Raw genomic sequence first — 11,158 nt, 5'->3', positions numbered from 1 at the left:
TTCTAGGTCTCGGTCTCCTTATTTCCTAAATTAGTCTGGTTTTTAAACCATTGCTTGTAAACTGACTCTTGAATTCTATGATGTAATTGTTTATACACATGTCAAATTTGAAAGATCAAAACTGGCTGCCTTCTCAGCATTTGTTTGAGATAAGACTTGAAGCAAGCAGCTGTGAACATGTGAGACTGAGTGTGACTCTGCGTTTCTTTTGTCCTTTTGTTCGTTTCTACATAAGAAAGCAAATTCTGTTATGAAGAGTAATAACTGTTTACTGTGCATGCAGCTTATAGGAAAAGAATATTGCTCTAATTCTTGGTGGAGTTTTAATTAGACTTATTTAAGTGTTTACTCTTCCTGCCATATCTTCTTGTCAATCTCATAGGGTTCTGCAACTTTCTTTCAACTATAACAGAAGAACTATCAATGAGCATTTCCCTATGAATAGATATTCTGCTTTAGGTTTCCTTTTGTTCTCTTTTCTAACGCATGACTAATGGTGACTGAACAACCACTGTTCTTTCTATGTGAGTGGGATAAAATAAAGAGTACTGGTGATAAAGTTACTCTCTTTGCTCCTAGCTTGTGCTGTGCTGTGGTTGTGCTGTAAGTAGCCTTCAAAAAGGGGTAGCTTGACATTTCCTGTCATCCTTAAATATCCATTCTTGAGCATTCGGAAAAGCGTCTTCTCCAAATGTATTGACATCCTGCAATTACTAAAACGGTAATTCTTTTGTTTACTGAGCAGCTTTGTCAGATTGATGGGTCTCCCAAAAGAAAAGAGGAATACTGCTACCTTTCATTTTTCAAGTGTCACCTGCACGAACAATTGAGCAAAGGTTTGGGGATTAGCTGGCAGCCTGCAGCTTTATGTCTGCATAGTAGTGTCCACTTGTTTCCAAGCAAATCAAGGAGTTGTAATGTTACTGCACATCTCTATGGCACATTTGTTGTACAGATGGAAAAAAATATCTATAATGGACTTCAAGTTTTGTAGCAAGTGCTTGTTGGCAGAGTGTATGGTTCTATATCCTTACCTGGTCGCTTGTTTTAGTCCCAAAACGGAGCTCCATAAAGTGTAGCAGGCCTAAGAAAAGTTGTTTTTTAAGCTGTTCTTGTGCACCCTTATGTCTTAAGCTATACTATCATAAGAATGAAAAAGAAGGCATTATGTGCAACTAATGGAAAAAATGGGGCCAAGTTTGTTTGTTTTCATGTTGATTTTCTTTGGATTTAGCAAAAAATGCATGAATGTCTACGTAAATCAGTGTGCCTGTTTACTAGCTTAAATGGATGAAGAACTGTGATTTAGAAGATTGGTACAACTTTAAAAGTATTTCAACCACCTGAAAACAAATTATGAGGTCACTGTGAAAGCCAAGTACATACACGGATCACTGTCCTACGTAGCAACAATTCTGTAACACACAGACCCTGACAACAGTCACAGAGCACCAACAGAACCATAGTTAATGCAAAGCATATGTTTTGGAGAAAATCTTTCCTTTGTCATAATGGAGACAATAATTTGTAGTGAGGTAAGAGTTAACAGAATTCAGTTATTGTATGCTGGTTTTATTGTAAGGCATTGAAAGACCTTGCTTGAAAGTACTTATTTTCTGACTTCTTTTTTCTGTCTTCTACCACTGTAAGGTATTTTTTGTGTAACTGGTATCCCTTATTGTACTGGCAGTATTGCGTTAAATGTATGAAGACTATTAGAAGTAACAGTTGTAAACCAAGTAATTCTAACCATCTGGAAAAATTAACTGGGGTTTATAGCTGCAAGGCAGTTTTTGATGTAGTAAGTAGCATTTAAAAACAATTGCAAAAAGTCCCATGTTGATGAAAGGAAATCTAAAAATCACAAATTAGGTGGGTTTTAGGATTTCTAAGCTTCTCTGCAAGTCTTTGATAGGACTTCCTGTGTTTTTTAAATAATCGATTCTTTTTTTTTTTCTGGTACATTTTATTTTTTCTTCTCTCTTAATTGAGTTAGAAGAAGTTAAGCATTTTTCCAACTTATCCTTACCTTCAGACTTCTGTAAGACTTGTTTAAGGTGATTTCAGCTGGCAGATTCTCTGATATTCTCCAAACTCTTCACCCTTTGTGTATGCATGCTATAAGATTAGTTTTGCCATTCTGTAAACAAAACCTTTCTTGTTGTCCTAACATTTTTCAATATCTTTATTTCAAAAGTTTGGCTGTTTGTAATTTGTGAATGCAGTGTATCAATTCAATGTTTATTACACAGTGGAAATACTGGCACTGAATGAACTCTTACCTCATTTTGTAACAGATGTAAAAAGTATAATCCTTTGTTGACAGTTATTTTGTGAATAGAGCTTTTGTGCTCTTGTATCCCATTACTGAGCAGCTGCTTTTGCATATTATAATGTATCTCAGGTGAAAAAAAGGAGGTAAACTGTCTTGTTGTTTGGTTAGTTTTTTTTTTTTTTTGTATGGAGGGTGTTTACAGCGGGTACAAACTGTGGCTTGCTGTGCTAGTGGTTTGTCCATACTTAGGATCTTCCATCTGTACCTCTGAACCCTTTTTAGTCTCATGAGAGGCCCAGTTCCTGAAGTCTGTGTAAAATTTGTCGACGTAACAGTCAGCTTCAGAAATGCCAGTTTTCTTCAGAAAGTGTTGTTTTGGAGAGCTTCTACTATAAGTAAAGACCACAAGCACTGTCCTATGCTTCTGAGCTGCACTACAGTTCAAAGCAATTTTGGTAAATTAACTTAGTTAACTTTTAAATTCATATACAGGTCCAGTATAATGGAATTGTCATACAAACACATTTTTTGTTGATATTAGAAATTTCTCATTAGCATGTGATTCTTTTCCTGCAATATTACACCTTGAAAAGCAAAAGAAAATTTGTTATGGAAAGTTACCATTTTTGTTTAATGTAGTAAGAAGAACACATTAATGTTCCCAGATGATCAGACTGTCCTCTAGTTCCCAGGTTATGTAAGAGATTTGTGCTGCCAAATTTAGTTGGATTAGAATTTTTCTCAGTACTACTGAATTCCTATACTCTCTTTGCTGTTTCTGCATGTTAGAGGTATTAGTGAGCTAAGTACGAACAATGTTTTGATGCAGATTATTGAGAGAAAAAGAGGCAATAGCTATAAAAATGTTACTGGGCATGTAGCAGCCAGTGGGATGAAAATTGAACAGAAGCCACTGAAGGGTCCTTGTTGTCTCAGGGTGTCCTCGCATTGTTCCCAGCCTTCCTGTTTGATATTCTGTTTTTACTGCTGCATAAGCTAGAGAAAGGACCATCCAGGCTAGTCATTTGGAGATGCCAGTACAAGACACTAGGACTATTTGAACTCTCCCTTGTAGATTTTTTCCCCCTTCTTAGGCTTATTGTGTTCCTCATAAAAAGCAGTGCAAGAAAGACTTTGTCTTATATGCAGGGATGACACTGACCTCTTTGCATTGAGTTTTTCTTGAGAGTGGCCCTGACTTGCACCAATATTAAGCAAAATAAGAGATGTACAGGTGTCAGATTGTCTGTTCCACCTATGTACTTGTTCTGGTATCCCTTCCTGCAATCAGCCCATCTCTCCATGCTGCCTCACTTAGTGCACAGATAATCCGGTTCTGTACTGGCTGAGCCTTGCCCTGCCCAAGGTCACTTAGACCAGGACCCTCTGCCAATCTTACTGTCACAAATTCTGGGGCAGAATGAGTGATGCCTTTGTATTATCAGTAAACACGAGATATGTGCAAAAATTAATAAACAATAGACTGAATTAAGCAGCTGCACGGAGTAACACAATGAACCATGTCACTACATTTTCCTGACAGAGCGATATGTTTCCCAGCCATGGAAAGAGTCCACAGCATGAGAAATGCATTATTCATTGAAAGACAGTAAGCCAAGAGAAGGAGCAAACTACGTAGCCAGAGACAGTAGAATGCTCTGTAGATGACAAGAAAGCAAATGTAAGATTTCTTAGGGTTAGTATCAGGGAAAAAAAAGGCTTTTTCATGGTGCAAGTGAAATGTACAGAGAGAATTTCAGTACCTCTAAAATTCCAGTGCTAATGTTCGAACCATGGTATTTAAATTAAGTAAAGATAGTACTTCTGAATGTGTTTGAATATCGTTTTTTTGCTGCCACAAATATATGCAGGTAGCATTTGATTAGTTAAAGGAGTTTTGTTTATTGTTTACATCACAAAGTTTTGTTTCCAGTGCCTTCAGGGGAAGTACAATGACTTTAGTTTGTAGAATTTGCCTGTAGTCCCATGTTACTTTTCCTTGTGTCAAAAGATCTGCTTCAGCAGGGTCCTTGTGCCAGGCCCTCTGACCTGCACTTAGGTGGCAAAGTTCAGCTGTATGTGTAGGCACTCTTTACACTGCATCTATGGACAGACAGGTTTAAAAACAAAGAGGCAAGCTTGAGCAAGGGAAGTTAAAACTAATCTTGGGGACTAGAAGTAATGCAGATGGATGTTAGTGTGAAACCCTCCTAAATCAGGTCTACCACCACTGACAGAGTAACACGGAATTAGGGCAATGGCTCCTTACATTTGATATGGCAAAATTTAGTTTGCGATAGAATCTTACTCTCAGCGTAGCAGCCCTGAGAGTAAAGGTGTTTAAAAAACCTCCACAACCTCAGACAAGTCATTATTGAACCCGGGTTTTCTGATCTCCTGTAATTATATATATATATATATATATATATATATATGTGTATATATTCTAAAGAAGGGCTCCTTTCTGTCATTTGCTGTGGATGTTGGAGAATCCAAGGGATGTTGCTGCCCAGTCACTGACTTAAAATATTCATTGCTTAATAGAGAATACTAGAACTATCTGCTCAGTGAGCAGTGGTTCTGCACAAGATTGTGTGCCTGTCTCTTTTGCTTATATTGTCTTACCAGGTCATTGGTTTAGAAAGGTGGCAGGGTGCAAAACCATATAGCAGTGACAGGAAAACTCATCTTGAATGTCATCAGAGAACGAACACATTGCCACCTCACAGCTGAGGTTTGCTATTAAGCAAAGATATTTTTACCATCCCAGTCAGCAGAACTGGATGGACAATCTGATCAGGCATGAGGACAGCCCTTACAAATAAGGGCCAAATGTTTCTTTTAGTGAAGGTTATAAATGTGCCGCATTGCGAAGAGCAGTTGGCTTTGAAGTGATTCTCTTCCTCCTGGACTTACTCTTTTATGGAAGAAGCTGTCATCTGAAATTCATCAGAAACTGATTTTTCATCAACTTTTATGGGTGGGGGCTGCAGTTCGCTTAGCAAAACTTGCATGAGGTCTACACGTGTTCGCTGTATCTGGCAAATACCAGCAGAAGACTTGGGTTCTCTGCCGATAAGGAGTGCTTACTTCACCCGCTTTAGGACAACAGGAACAGATGTGTCGAAGGGACCTGGAAGAATTTGTTTGAAACCTTGCCAAGAAACTAAAGGGAAAACTGAGGGCGGCCTTTTCCATGTGGGTAGTGCTGGTGAAGATTGCTTTCTTACATGGTTCATGAAGACAAACATTTGTGAAATGGAACCGTTTTTTTTTTTGCCTTTATGCCATTCATTTTCAGTAAATGGCAAGTGTATTTTTCAGGCACTGCTGAAGTGATGGCCAAATAACTACCTAATTAAGCAGGCATTTCCAGACTAGCTTTCAAGTGGTAGAGAAGCTCCAGAAACTACTTCTCTCCTTTCTGTCTCTCTGCACTGAAAGACACAGACTGAACTTGGCGATGTTAGCGATTCATTAAGGGTGTTTTTCAGAGCAAATCATAAGAACTTCCTGCAAATGCACTTACTACGTGCTTGTCTGCCAAGTCTTATTGGGAAAACAAATGTTGAGATTTTATTTTTTTTCTGCCTCATCATAGTTATGATGATTAAATATCAGCATTGTTAACTGTTTCAGTTCATATGCAAACGCACAGAACTCAGAGTTGCCATTTTCTACTGGTTAATGGGTCTCAGCACAGGCATCTTAAACACTGTTACTAGGCCATTTTACAGGGAATCATTGCTGGCCATTGATTTTCTTTTATTGGTTTTGCTGACATAAAGGTAAGGATTTTAAGTTTATGCAATTTTCAGGTTGTCATGAACGCTTACTGTTCTGATACACTTACTCCTGTTCACTAGCACATCAGTGTAACTGGGCCTGTGTGATGAAAGGCATTCATGGCTGTTAAGTAGTTGGCATGTAACCCTGTTCTATTGCTTTCTTGTTATTGATTAAAATAATTAAATTCATAGAATCATGGAATAGTTTGGATTGGAAGGGACCTTAAAGCCCATCTAATTCCAACCCCCTGCCATGGGCAGGGACACCTCCCACCAGACCAGGCTGCCCAAAGCCCCATCCAGCCTGGCCCTGAACACCTCCAGGGATGGGGCATCCACAGCTTCTCTGGGCAGCCTGTGCCAGTGCCTCACCACCCTCAGAGTAAAGAATTTCCTCCTAACATCTAATCTAAATCTACCCTTTTTTTAGTTTAAAAATCCTCTCCAGTATAAGTCTATATATATGACAAGGTCATGAGGCTAGTTTGGAGGTGAATATATAGATTAACCAGGTTTTGACAAGTGCACCTCTCACATGCTAGCTGTAAAATGAAGTTTTATAAAGACTGCTCTACCATAAAGTGCCATAGGCTCTGGCTTTATTCCTTCCTTTATACTGATAATGAAAAGACAGTGCTCAATTGAGGGAGAAAATGGTAACACTAGCAACAGTAAAAGCGTGTGGTGCACAAGTGCACGCTTCTGTCCTTGAGCACTTGATAAGTGTTTATTTTCCCTTGCAACAGCAGGCAAGGTAGATAAATAAGAACCATTTGGTTGATCTGTCTAAGGCTACCAAGGAAGGTGGTCAGGTTGGAGTTAGAACTTATTTTTTTAAAATGTGGCATGTGTATATTGATAGGAAATGGCTTGTCCCTCTGTTGTGTGTAATACTTACTGTATAATTTACTGTCTGACCAGGGCTGAATAAGACAGGAGTTCAACACAGGAGCCCATATAATGAAGGAGTTGATTAATTCAGAAACCAAATAGAGCACAGTTTTTATGTTTTTTGTGTTTGTTTTTTTTTTTTTTTTCCTGGAAGACCATTTGAACAGTTTTCCAAACCACTTTATGTTTATGTGCACTTGCATATACATAAGTTTTACCACCAATACTTGATACTTTGGGCTATACAGCTAGTTAATTTGTGTAAAGATTTTCTCTTTTTAATTGTTCAACTTTCAGTGTTGGTTAAATTTAGGCAGGGAATATGGTATTTATTGAACATTTCATACATAAAACAGTATCAATTTAACTCTCTTATTTGGACAACTAAGAGTTTTAATATATTCTCCCAATTCTACCTAAGTTTAAAGCATATCCAGGTTGTTATAAGACAACATTTTATCAAGGAGATGAGTCAAGAGGGATATGGTGCATTGAGGAGTACACAACTATCTCTGAAAGCACGTTTGCATGTGGAAAATGCTACATTTATAAAATAGGTACAACCAAGAACACCGGAGAAAGAACAGGTATTAAAATCAAACAAAAATAAAATAAATCAATAATAAAGAAAACCCCCAAACATCTATAGATGATAAACTTTTGATTCAAAATCAGATTAACGGTCACATTATGGTGCTGCACAGTATGAATAAAGTACAAAACATGGCCTGTTCATGTTAATAGAAAATGTCACTTGTTCCTTCTCATTTATAACTGCTGTCTGATTTACTGTTATTGTGGGCTTATTTCCAATAAAGCTTTAATAAAAATCCAGGTTGCCACTAGCAGATAAATAGCAATGCAATACCAGGTGATCTTTTCCCTGTGCATAAGGATCTGGAAAGACTGTTTGATTCCAGAGATCTTAAGAAATGGCGTAACATTACCTTATTTTTTCCGCAAAAAGTGGCAAAAGGGACTGCTGAACTGGAGTTTCCAGCTATCACTAAATAAATTACCTTCACAGGAGGAACATGGTAGCCTGTTTACTGATGATTAAGCATTCTCCACGTAATAAAACATGCTGAAAGTACACTACTGTTTTACTGTAATGTTATAGACTTTGCATGGTATATCATTATATGATGCGTTATGTCATTCAATCCATTGCAAAGCTGTTCTAGGAAATTGCTTTAGGATAAGGAAAAGGATTAAGAATATTTTTTTGGCATAGAGGTCTAAAAAACACAGCTTCATCCTCGCTACTTTGGATCCTGCAGAAGGCACCATAAACGCTCCATGTATCTGAAGAGTTGTAATTTCAGGATGTTGAAGCATTCGTGCTGAGAAAAGGGGCAGTTCTGGAAAATAATGGCTCTCTGCAGCCACTTACTTTCATTCTACTCCACTTAGCCAAATTTCTGCTGATGACTTTTAGAAATGAGCAAGTAATTGCCTCACTATTTCTCCAGTGGTCCGTGACTTCCAAAGGGCAGCTAACCAGACAGCATTTTCTGTAGCAGTGTGACACTTGCCATACCAGCTGCGAGTTTTAGCTTGCACTCTAATTCTGCCAGCCAGCCAGGATGGAGGACACTGTAAAAGCAGATTCCTGTATCTTCTGCCTGTTCAAAGGGGCAACTGGCTATAGAAACCTTTTTTTTTTCCTTTTTTTTTTGTTTTGTTTTAGTTTTATTTAATTTTATTAGTGCATCTTTTGGAAAGTAAACCATAGAATACTTTGAAATAGGACAGAATCCTCAAGATTAGGGCTCCAGACCCTTAAAGGTCACCTAGAATGTGATTTCAGTGAAAATCTCACCAAAATGCCTTATTACCTTTGTAGATCTGTAGTTAAGTTCGTCTTCTGGGGGCTTTGTTAGTAGTTACTTGGGATGAGTTGGTTTGTCTTTAATTGTTTTGGGTGGAAATGAGTAGGATATTTTAGTAGGATATTTATTTATATTTTTAAAATGTTACAGTGGCATTGTGCTGCCAACAGTGAGAAAATACGTTGTCTGTTTTTTGTTGGGTAGCTATGAATTAAGTACTTGCATACTCTAGCAAGAGTTTTAGAAGACTGCAAGGTGCTAACAAGAAGTGAGAGCAAAGCTGTGAAATCGCTGTTGCTCTCATATGGATTCTCCAAACTTAACACATACGTAACACATATGGTGATCAGTTTCTGGCAATTGTTTTTACTGTTAGTACCATTAAAGTGTGATTCAGGAGCTGTTTCCATTTCATTCTTGATCAGCATCATGAACTCTTCCATGGATTTTGGATCTTCTTGCAAGCGTGCAAGAATGGTGCTGTTGACTGGCCTGCTGCTTGTCAACTCTAAGCATTGCCACACATATATGTCCACAAAATGGCTTGTTAGATGTTTGGCCTTAGTTTACTATCACAGAATCACAGCGTGGTTGAGGTTGGAAGGGACCTCTGGAGGTCATCTGGTCCAAACCCACCTGCTCAAGCAGGGCCCCCTGGAATTGCTTGCTCAGGAAATATTCTGAAGTCTTTTAAGTCTGGATAAAAGTTCACAGGAGCATCATTAGAAAAGCTCTGAAATGAACTGCTGTTTTCAGTAATGAACGTGTAAGTATGTTTCAGTTAATCAGAAAATCCATATATCTCTGTATTCCCCTTTCCCATAGGAATAATTTACCTTTTATCTTTAGACCTCTAGGTTGGAATTCATGGTGAAATTCTGACTGAAGACAAGTCCACCTTCATTGTCTTGGGAATCAGATACCTAGCAAGTGTTAAGGGGTACTTAACAGTACTTGTGAAATACTGTTGAGATGGTCCTGCTGCACTCCAGGTACCCTCCATTTAAAGAAAGTATTAGGGACACCTGGTCCTATTAGCATAAGCCAGGGAAGTACGTGCCTTGCATTATATGGTTCAGCTATGGATGAACCCATTTTCCTTTGCCTTCTAGCCCAGCCTTTGTCAGGCTGGAGTTATATCAGCATCCATCCATGGATGTTTTAACCCATCAAGTTTATACATGTAGTTATGATCCTCTGAAATCAGTATATGAAAAACAATGCTTTTTCTGTGAGACATCTGCCAAACAAAACAAAGAGATCATATTTTACTAGTGTGATCTATTTCTAGTGCATTATCAGTTCTGCTATCACAATTGTAAAACGATCTCCAATGTCCATGTGTTGCAGTTCAGAAGTTCAGAGTACAGTAGAAATACAGTATGGTCACTGACACATTTTTATTATTTTTGTCTCTTTGGTATGTGGACCGTTCTTTTTCTTTTTTTTTCAAACTTAGGGCATATGCTGATTATTTGATAGCCTCAGCCTGTTCAACAAAATTTCATTTGTGAGAAATCTTTTTGCCTACACAAAAAATAAGGCACCAGTCTGAGAGTTATAGGTATCCCTGATTTGCTTACAAAAGTAATCTGGCAAACCTCGCAGATGACCAGCAGGGTCACCAGCAGCTGCCAGTAAAATAAGTATGCCTGGTGGTTAGATCTTAACTAAGCAGATCACAGAATAATCACCCTTCATACAGGATTTAGCTCCCTGCCAAGTCCCTCACCGCTGAGAAGTCTGGGCAATAGGAAAATATTTGCAGCATGCCTATGAGGCTATTTCAGTTCAGGGTGAGGTGCCAACTCCTCAATTATGTGCCTCTCACAGGGAACACCTCCTGCCAATTTTTTCCTGCCTGTAGATGATGGCAAGTGTTTAATATGCAACCTTTCAAGAAGTCTGATTGGGATGTAGGTTTAGAAGAGACATTTCCATGGTCTGAAAGACCGTTGCTGGAAATACAGCTGGAAATAACTACACAAACTATAATAAAATTCTATTATGTAAACTCTAATTTCCTACCAAATAAAAATATTTTGACATCACTGTCATAGTCTGCTAGTGGTACAAACAAACCACAGACTATATGCACTGTTCTTGTTGTCTGTAAGACCATAGCACGATTGCAGTACCAAGATGTGTTAGCTGCGAATCCAACCCTTTGAGTGATTCACCACTTACTTCTGAAAATGAGACTTGCCTCCTGCGCCTTAACTGTAGCATTCCACGGGTCATTTGGTTGTCCATATACAAGCAATTCCCTTGCAAACTTGCTACATGCAACAACTTTCTTTCTTTTTAAGTATCTGGTGTGTACCTGCAAAAAGAAAGAGCGTAAATGCTGAATGACTAGTAGGAGTGATCCT

The sequence above is a fragment of the Anser anser genome (assembly GCF_964211835.1).
Source record: "Anser anser genome assembly, chromosome: 3".
In the NCBI taxonomy this organism is placed as follows: Eukaryota; Metazoa; Chordata; class Aves; order Anseriformes; family Anatidae; genus Anser; species Anser anser.
This window is presented reverse-complemented; position numbering follows the sequence as displayed.